Genomic DNA, 10,514 nt, shown 5'->3' with positions numbered 1-10,514 from the left:
ATCTTCATTTATCCATCGTTACCAACACCAGCTTTTGTCAAACCTCATTGCAGGCACGAGAGATCTCCATCGCGTCTCGGCTTTGATGAATATTCCCAAACGCAACTTTTGTTGTTACACCCACAGTAAAACTCCATGGAGACTTGCCTCCATTCTGTCCATAACTCCATCGAATTCCAATTTCGTTCATCCAGTACTGCACCATCTCGCTTCAATGACTGCAACAGCTCGTCTCGTCCAAAGTCATTTCTTCTCATAAGTGTATGGCTGCCATGAACAACATCTCCTTTGATACGTTGAGACAATTCCATTCACAGCACTTATTTGAAGTCCCTAGCAGCAATTTGACAATGCTAGCCATTAAGGTCCAATTTTCTCTTAGCTTTGAGTGGAATTGACGTGCCCGTGGTCCTGCGTCCATTTAGTGAAGCTATCTCTTTCCGAAGCTGTGAGTCAGTTAGTGCTTTTTGTCGCAAACACTAATTTAGCTCCAGATTTAGCCATTATTCTCCGGGTTATCGGAATGCATCCGTACTTTCTACAAAAGCACTAAAATAGAGTTATTAGTCAAAATCTATGAAGAAAGTTGAAGACGTTTTAGGTTTAGAAGCAACAACAGAAAAGAATAATTCAAAAATCAAAGTTGAAGTTATAAGAGCAAATGATATAACTTGTTAGAATCCATGATACCAAGACATCAATTGTTGTCTTGTAATTTTTGTTTCAAAAAAAAAAAAAAAAAAAAATGAAAAAAATGAAAAAAAATCATCGTTACATTTTGTTTAATAAGGCCAAAGGGAAGTAGAAATTTATAAGTCAAGGAAGAAATCGAAGAGAAGAGTTAATTGTCAAGGTTCTATGAGGTTCGATAGTTTATCATCAACAGTTGAAGACCGAAGAAGACGTTGTTTTTATTGAGCACTATGAGAGAGTCGAAGAAAGATACATTTGGTTGCTTTGTTAGTCCGCTTTCAATCTGGCACAAGATATTTCTAGCACTGGTTTAACTCATCACACGTAATTAGTCCAGCTGTGTAGCAGATGTCCCTCTCATCTTTATCTCTCTCCTAATCTTATCTAGCTGTAAATCAGCGGACGCATCTTACAATGTTTATCTAGCTGTGTAGCGGATATCTCTTTATCTAGCAGTGTTGCGGATGTGTCTCCCCTTTTCTTTAGTCAGCTTTAGAGCTGGCACCTTTAATTTCTCTGGCAATTCTACTTACTTGGCGATAGGTTGAGAATTTGTATGTCCTCATAGCTCTTTGGATACTTGTGACCAATTAGAAGTCAAGGTTTTGTCGGTACACCTCTGGTAAACCCTCTCGAGAATAACTCGGTTTTATTTTTATTAGTTTTGCTCGAGGACTAGCAAATAATAAGTTTGGGGGTATTTGATAGACGCATTTATGTGTCTAATTTGTCCTTAATGTTTCGTATTTTTAGTGCTCGTTTTTGTCCTTATTATGGTGTTTTGTGTGTTTGTAGGTATTTTTTTGGAAATAAATATTGTTGGATAATTCGGCTCGAAAAGTTGCTCGGTGCACCCCCGGAGGACATTTGTTATACGGACCCTCACTTTGGATAAGGGGTAACCTAATTACTAAGGGGCACCCCATTTCTAGGCAGCTGCTAATTGCACCCCCGGACTGGATAAGGGGCCTTCATCTTCCTCATTCAAATATCAGTTTTGGCGGGAACTCAAGTGGCAGAATTTGGGTTCGCATTTTGGTCGGGATTGAAGGAGACTCAATGACGGATATTTGTTGGGATGACTAGATTTGTCTTAACAGGCCTGGTAATGGGTTTGGATTCGATTAAAATTGGTCGGAGTTGCCGTTGGAAGAAAACATGGAGGATATATCTTCTCGGGTTTATTTCCGGGAAGTGTGTGCTGTAATTGGAGGTTTGCGTGTGGAAACTGGGGTTTCGGTGACTTTTGGAACGTGTTTGTAGCATGACAGCTAAGGAATAATGCGTAGATTGATAAATCAGGGAAGAAAATCCGTGACCGGCAGTGAAGAATACTATCGAGTAATGAAAGAATATATGGAGTTATGACGCTTTATTTCGGTGCATGAAGGAGTATATAAGGGTGTGGTAGAGTAATAGAGAGGTGGAGAGAGTTTGGGGAAGTATTGGAGGCTACCGAATGAAGAAATCACGAGTTGCAGAGATGCCATTTTTCTGCTGCTGCTGATGAAGAACACCAAGAACACGAAGAACAGACTATCCAGGACAGTCGTTTTCCAACAGTGAGAACGACACACGGGCGTGGGTCGTAGAGATACTGCGTCTGTGACCATTATTATTTATCGTTCTTTTTGGACGCTTTTTGTGCGTCGTACTTTTGTTGTTTTACACCTTTTTATCATTTTAATCAACTTTTGAGCAACAAACATGTATTTTGATCAAGTGATTAATATGAGAAGTTAAACCCTACGCTGGGACGACGGAGGAAACCAAAATTCATCATGCGGTAAATTCATTTAATTCTTTATGTGACTATTTGCATTAAATTAAAATTAAAAAAAATATTCTTAATTAATTGTCATTTTGTTTGATGGTTTATGCTTAGGATTAATTCTTTTGATATGCCATGCTTAAGATTTACAATTAATATTTTAAGAATCTATCTTAGGCAAAGAAATAGAGTCAAAATACTTGTTGAATGAGCTATAATGGTTTAGAATAAATAGGTGAATCACATGAATTTGAATATTTGGTGGAATCCTAGTCCCAGTACCTCTCACCATTGTTAAAATTATTTGTATATTTATTTTTATTAAATTTAAAAATCGAACCTTCACAAGTCTTAGACGAACTCTACTACTACAACAACTTTTGAAACTCATCACCTTCCTCCCGTGTCAAACATCTGAGTGATGGTCCACTAAAGGATTTTCGGTATAGAAACCCATCTTAATTCGTTGGTCGGCTTTTTAACTTGTGTGTTTCCAACCTATTTCTTGGTGTTTCTCCTTTCGCCAAATATGCATGAAGTTCCATTCTCCAGTCTGCGACATTGTTTACTTGTTCTTCTTTTTCATTATCTATTATCATCACATCCATATCTTCCTCTTGTTTATTGATTGATGGTGACCGAAGTGTTTGTATTTTTATGCATCTCGCAGTTGGATTTGTCATCATGCTTGAGATGAAAGCAAAAGCGCCTGCGAGTCTATTATGTTTTCTTGAAATGTGTCTCCATTTTATTTTTGGGATTTTCGCTAACAATTCTTCAACTAGCTTCTTGTATTTCTTCAAGGATGGTTCATTTGTAGTATACTCTCCTTTTATTTGGCGAATCACTAGCTGCGAATCACTAGTGATCCTTGCATTTTCTAGTTTCATTTCTATTGTGAATTTTAAGGCATGTATCACAGCTTCATATTCTGTTTCATTATTAGTGGACGCAAATTCTAATCTGAATGAAAAAGCCATCTTTATTCCTTCTAGCAAGATTAAAACAATTCCAACTCCATTCCTTCTCCATTTGATGATCCATCTACCAATATTTCCCATCTATTTGGTTCTGTTAATAAATCTTTTGGATCTCCATGCTCTTCTTCTACATCCATCATTTCTTCTACTGCTTCATCTTCTTCTAAAGGAAATTCTGCCAAAAAATCCGCAACAACTTGTGATTTTGGTGAAGACAAAATTTCATATTTAATATCAAAGTAGCCTACTTGTGCATTCCATCTCTCCACCCTTCCTTATCTTTTAGAATTCTTCATCACTGATTCAATTGGTACTTTTGTTAATACCTTTATCTTGTGTGCTTGAAAGTATATGCGGAGCTTAAATGATGCATAAACTAATGCTAAGATTAACTTTTCAATCTTTGAGTAATTCTTTTCGGCAGTATTAAAAGTTTTGTTAATGTAATAAATGGGTTTCTCCACTCCTGCGTCTACTCGCAATAACACAACACTTAATGCATGCGACGTTGTCGCAAGGTAGATCAATAATTCTTCTCCTGGTTCTGCTTTTTGTAAAATAGTTGTATTCATAAGATGTTCTTTGATTCCTTGAAAATCCTTTTCACATTCATCACTCCATTTAAATTTTGCACCCTTCTTGAGTATATCGAAAAAATATTTGCATTTGTCTGATGATCGCGAAATGAATCTCCCCAGCGAAGCTAGAAGCCCATTCAACTTCTGTACATCTTTTATTGTTACTGGTGTTGGCATGTCACGAACTGCTTGCACTTTTTCTGGATCAACCTGTATTCCTTCCTTTGATACAATGTAGCCTAAAAATTTTCCCGATGCAACTCCAATAGTACACTTCTCAGGATTCAATTTAATGTTATACTGCCGCATTTGCTCAAAAATCTCCCTCAAATATTGTACATGGTCTTTAGCTTCTTTACTCTTTACTAACATGTCATCCACGTATACTTCTAACGTCTTGTGTATCCATTTTGCGAACACCTTCTCTACCATTCTTTGGTATGTCGCTCCCGCATTTCACAAACCAAATGGAATTTTCGTGTAACAATATAAACCTCTAGGGGCAAAGAAAGTAGTATGTTCTTGATCTTCTTCTGCGAGAGGGATTTGGTTATACCCTTTGTATCCATCTAAAGATGATACCTTATCGTTTCCCGCTGCGGATTCTACCATTTGAGGAATATCTGGTAATGGAAAACTGTCTTTGGGGCAAGCTTTGTTTAAATCAGTGAAATCTATTCAAATCCTGATTCCTATGTTTTTCTTTGGGACAATGACCATATTCGCTATCCATTATAGGTATTTAGCTTCTCTTATGATTCCTGCATCAAGCATTTTCTGTAGTTCTTCTTCTATTTGGAAATGGTAAGTTGTTGCAATTTTTCTTATTCTCTGTTTGAATAGTCTCATATTTTTGTTAATCTCCAACTTGTGGCATGCAATTGATGGATCTATTCCCGGTATCTCATCCATGCTTCCTGCAAAAACATCTTTATATTCTCGCAACAAGTTAACAATTCTTTCTTCTTATTCCTTATCCATTTTGGTTCGAATTCTGAATATTAGAGGTTCCTCTATAGTCTAAACGTTTATTTCTTTTGTTGGTTCTGCGGCAGTGTAACTGGGTTTAGGTTCTCCCATTGGTGTTGGTTCTTTTATCGTTTTCATAGGCTCTTCTCCTTCTTACGAAATTTCGCTGGGTATTCCTTTTCCTTCTTTTGCCCATATCATATATACTCTAAATTATTCTTCTTTCTTTGCTTCCTTTGCCAATTTTCTGCGAAATTGTTTCTTTTTTGCTTGTCCTTCATGATGCTTTACTTCAATCTGATGACATAATTTCGCATTGTCAACATCTCCTCTGATTTCACTTATTCCATTTGGAGTGGGGAATTTAATACATTGATGCAACGTTGATACCACAGCTTTTATCGCATGTATCCATGATCTTCCTAATAACATATTATATGGTGATTTCATATCCACTACGCACAATGTTGCATGTGTTTCGATTTCTCCAGGTGGAATTCGTACCACTATCTCTCCTTTAGGTTTTGTTGTGGATTTTCCGAATCCGTGAACAAAATATGTTGAACTGGACATTTCTTCATCTTTAAATCCCATTCCCCGGAATGCGTGATAAAATATTATATCAACTGAACTTCCTGTATCAATTAAAGTTTTGTTCAACATCCATTCTCATGTGGATTTTATTGTTGTCTCATTCTCTTTTCGTGTAATAGGCACTTTGATGACCAACGGAGATGTGTGGTTCAAATTTTCTTTTGGTATTTTTCCATCATGAATGCAATTTTTTGTTTTTCCCAATCTTTCAAGGGTGATGTTTTTTCTACTTCCATAACTTTCCTTCCTTCAAAATTTCGTTTATGTATTCTTCCTTTGATGTTTTCATGAAATTCATTAATCATCGTTTTTGTTATCATATTACACTCCAATCTTTTGCCATTTTCATTAATTCTATTCATCTTTCTTCTAACTGATTCAATGATTTATTTAATCACTTTCTTGACTTGAATATTCTCAATCAACAATCTTCAACTTTCAATCTTCAATGTCCCTGTTTCTAGCGCCATTATGTAGTTGCAGGAAATCCTACACTACACCCCTCGTATGATTTTATTATTAATCAACTCACTTTAGATTTTAAACTATTTATTTTATCGAACAATCTTTGAATATTCTTACAAGAAAAGATAAAGAAATCAAGAATGATCTCTGTTCTAGACTTTCTCTCTCCTATTTACTTGTTTCTTACTCAAAAAAGATCTCCCCCATCTTTACAACTTGAATGACTATTTATAGGGAAATACATAGTGGATGACAACTAATTCTGTCCTTTACTTTCGGATATGACTTGCGACATTCTCGCAACCTTACAAATGTTAATTGTGCAAGTTCTCTAATCTCCGCAGGACTATCACATCTTTCTCATGATCCTAGCTGACGTCATTTGTTATATTCTTCCTGAAATTGTTCTGCGACGCTATTGTGTTGTGCCTTTGATAATTTCGCTGAGACATTATTGTTGCGAGATTCTGATCCTACACCTCTTTTTATTTTCTTGACTACCTCTGATAGTATTCTGTAAATTCGTCTTAGAAGCTTCTCTTCTTGTCAAAAAGAAAAGAAAAAAGAAAAAAAAAAAGAAGTTTCTTGGATAACTCTATGATTCTGAGATATTGACATATTATTATCCGTAACATACTCTCTCTTTTAGGCCTTTGACATTCGGATGTGGTGCAACATATCAATTCGTTGATCCCCTATAAAATCGATTGACGAACCTTGAAAACAGAGCTAACAAACCAGGTAAAATTAAGATTTCGCATCGCATAAATGTATGAATTGTCCATTGGGCACAATACCGATCTGCTTCACATATTCCATAAATATTTAAACCAGCGATATCATGCAACATATTGCGAGTTTCGATTGTGCGTATGAAAGAACAAGACGTCACAATTTTGAACTAAAAAATATGTTTCAATTAATACTAACGCAAACATCGATCAGTAACAATTTATGTACCATAATATTTTCATCATCATCATTAAACTAGTAAAACAAAATTCAATCAAATCTCCACCCAGAAAAAAAAATTACAGAAAAGGAAAAGAACTTTTTTTCTTCAATCGAAACAATCCTCCGAAACAACCCTCAAGCGCTTTTATAAAACCACAACCGTGGAGAAAGTGGTGGTGGTGGTGGTGATGGTTGTTGTGATCCTGGTGGTCGTTGTGGTGGCGGGGTGAAGTACATGTAGTTGACATGGTCGTCTCCTGCTCAATCAAACCTTGCACGTTAAGGAACTCGTCAACATGACAAGGTAAAATTATGTTGCCTTTGTGACGAAACCCATATACTTCTTCAGCTTCTTTCAGTAGAATCATGAACTTTGGGTGATTCAAGTACGTAACTGGGATTACAAATCTTTCTTCGTTTTGACCAACTAATATTGCTACATAATTTCTTGGAACATGATTATCTCCACACATCATAGCCATCTTATATTTCAGATGACAAAAAACTGCGAAAGCCTTAGTTTGCTAGACAGAATATATAAAGCTGAGGGATGGATTCTTGTGTGTTTAGAAAAGAAAGAAAGTGAGAAATTCGAAAGGGTTGTTGTTGTATGATGCTATAAGAAGATGAAGAAGATGAAGAGCCAATAAGGAACCAGAGAAGAAGAATAATCTCTTTTAAGAACTTGGTTTTTGCAACTCATGGTAAGATCTTTCTATACCTATTTTTTGTCTTTCTTCGTGTTGTAGAGAGAAAAGAAAAGAGAGGAGTATACATAGATGAAAGTCTCCTCTGTGGAATATCCTATTATGATGAGGAAACTTAAAGAGAAAGGAAATTCTAATCAAATTAGGAAGTGAGGGGTTATTTTACTAGGGTTATTCTATTTGGAGACTCTATTCTCTTTGGACACTCCCAGAGGTCAAGACTTGTTTGTAAGCTTTTGACATTTACTGGAGGTCAAAACAAAATAAAAGGGAAAAAATAAATAAAAATGAGAGTAACTTGTGGTGGCGTAGTTATGTTTGAGATTTGACCTGATCAACAGTGTATGGCCATTCCAACCAATGAATACGTGTTACAAGCGATTTCATTTTTTTCAGAAAGCCATTTTCATCCCATTTGTCGGTGGTTGAGAGACTTGAGAAGCATGATGTAAGCTCGGCTTTAATATATTTAGTTGACAAAATAATCAACTACTCTGTACAACTTAATAAGAATCGAAGACATCACCAAAAACTTGGTTAAAATGCCAGGCGCCTGAATCGCTTGATGGAGAATCTTTATCCTTTCTAGCACTAAATTGACTTTTAATTGAGAATGAAGGAAAAACAAAAAGCAACAATTGTTGGCAGCATTTTAATTCATCATTGGCAGTTGCCAGTTGGGCATATAGGTCATCAATGTTTTATTTTATTTTTGTGACACATTCCGCGGGCTCAAGGCCCAAAAAAGAAAACAGGAAACAAAAACAAAAAACACAAACTAACTTCTCTTCTTCTTCAAACGTTGATAAACTTGTTGTGACTTGTCTGCTGCCAAGATTTCTCTGAAATTCGCAGAAAACTCTTCATGTTGAATTGCTGTCCAAGGATTGCCCATATGAAAAACAACTAAATGGTCAGCCGCACGATTAGCTTCTTTATAACAGAAAGAGATCTTCCATCTAGCAAATCTTTTCTTTAAAGTCATGATTCTTCTCCAGATTTGGATCACATTCCATGGTGGCTCAGGCTCAATACTTGTATGTCATTTATAGGCATCCATTGAATCAATACAAAGATGAATGTTCAACTTATGCTTTTGTAATGCCATATTTAAACCAAGTTCAACCCCCTGTAATTCATGAGAAAGCACATACCTGACAGGCCCTTCTCCACTTACTGCCCCAATCACTGCAGCTTCATGATCTCTAATAATGGCACCAAAACCTCCAGTTGTGGCAGTTTTTATTCCATCAGTGTTTATCATCACTTCATCATGCTGAGGATACAACCAAGTGAAAAAGATAATCTCAGGGAGAACAAATGTGCAGTCTATATTCCATCTTCTCATGAAGTCTCTATCATATGAAGTATCAATTTCCTTATGATTCTTGAGAACCATTTTGAGATCTGAATATTCTATTATTGCGCTCTTTCCAAATATGATAGATAAAACTGTTGAAAACAAGTCTTTTTATTATAGCTACACCACTAGAACCTTTAAAAGCTTGTGCACACCAGTTGATTTCTGCATCCCAAGAGTTCTCAAGACCTTTTATTATACACATTTTGAGGAGAATACCCCTCCATATGGCAGAAGAGAAAAGGCAAGCATGAAACAAATAATCTTCATTTTGCTCAGCATTTCCACATAAAACACAAGAAGAATCTGAAGTGGTTCCCCATTTACATAACTTACTTCTAGTTTTCAAGAAAGCAAGAAAACCAGAAAAACAACATTCCACAAAGAACTGCCTTATAAGCAAAGCTCTTCCAGGGTAAGCCAAGAATAAAGACTTCCAAGAGTGAATCCTCTCATCCACTTTTTCAAGCAAGGGTAAGCAATCTTTATAAGAAAGTTTAGTAGATAAAAGAGGGACACCCAAATATTTGACAGGCAATTCTCCCACTGTGCAATCTAGAATATGAATTATTTGTTGCAGAGTTAAGTCATCCACAGCAAAACAAAACAAGGAAGTTTTCTGGTTATTAATTTCTAAGCCTGAGTAGGTACTAAATTCATCAAGAGCATCTTTTAAGCTAGTAGTAGCAGTAGTGTTTCCTTTGAAAAAGATCAGCACATCATCAGCAAAGCACAAATGAGTTAGTCTAGTAAACTTACATCTTGGGTGGAAGCCAAAATTCTGAATCTGAACTTGTTTAAGCAGTGTGGGACTCAACATCTCCATAACCAGCACAAACAGATAAGGTGATATGGGGCAGCCTTGTCTCAAACCTCTCTTAGCTCCAAAAAAAAACAAATGGGGAACCATTTATAAGAATAGAGAACTTTGCTGATTTAATACATAGGGCAATCCAGTTAATGAAGACATCAGGAAAACCCATCTGTTGTAGCATAAAGAAAATTGCATCCCATTTAACAGTATCATAAGCCTTTCTAATATCTATTTTTAAAGCACATCTTGGGGTACCTTTGGTTCTATGATAATTCCTCACCAATTCATGAGCCACCATGATGTTATCTTGAATAGATCTTCCAGAGATGAAAGCAGATTGATTCAAGCTGATAAGACCTCCTAAAATCTTCTTCATTCTTAGAGAAATAATCTTGGTAATGCACTTATAAGTAACATTACAACAAGATATGGGTTTATAATCTAAAACAGTGGAGGGGTTTTTCTTCTTAGCAATCAAGGTTAAAAATGTACAATTCACTTCTTTTAGGAGCTTTGACTTACGTAATTTTTTTTGAATAGCAGCAACAAAGTCATCTCCTACCACTTGCCAACAAGATTTTAGAAAGTGACTTGTGAAGCCATCAGGCCCAGGAGCCTTACTTGAACCA

This window comes from Papaver somniferum, chromosome 4 (assembly GCF_003573695.1).
Source record: "Papaver somniferum cultivar HN1 chromosome 4, ASM357369v1, whole genome shotgun sequence".
Classification (NCBI taxonomy): domain Eukaryota; kingdom Viridiplantae; phylum Streptophyta; class Magnoliopsida; order Ranunculales; family Papaveraceae; genus Papaver; species Papaver somniferum.
This window is presented reverse-complemented; position numbering follows the sequence as displayed.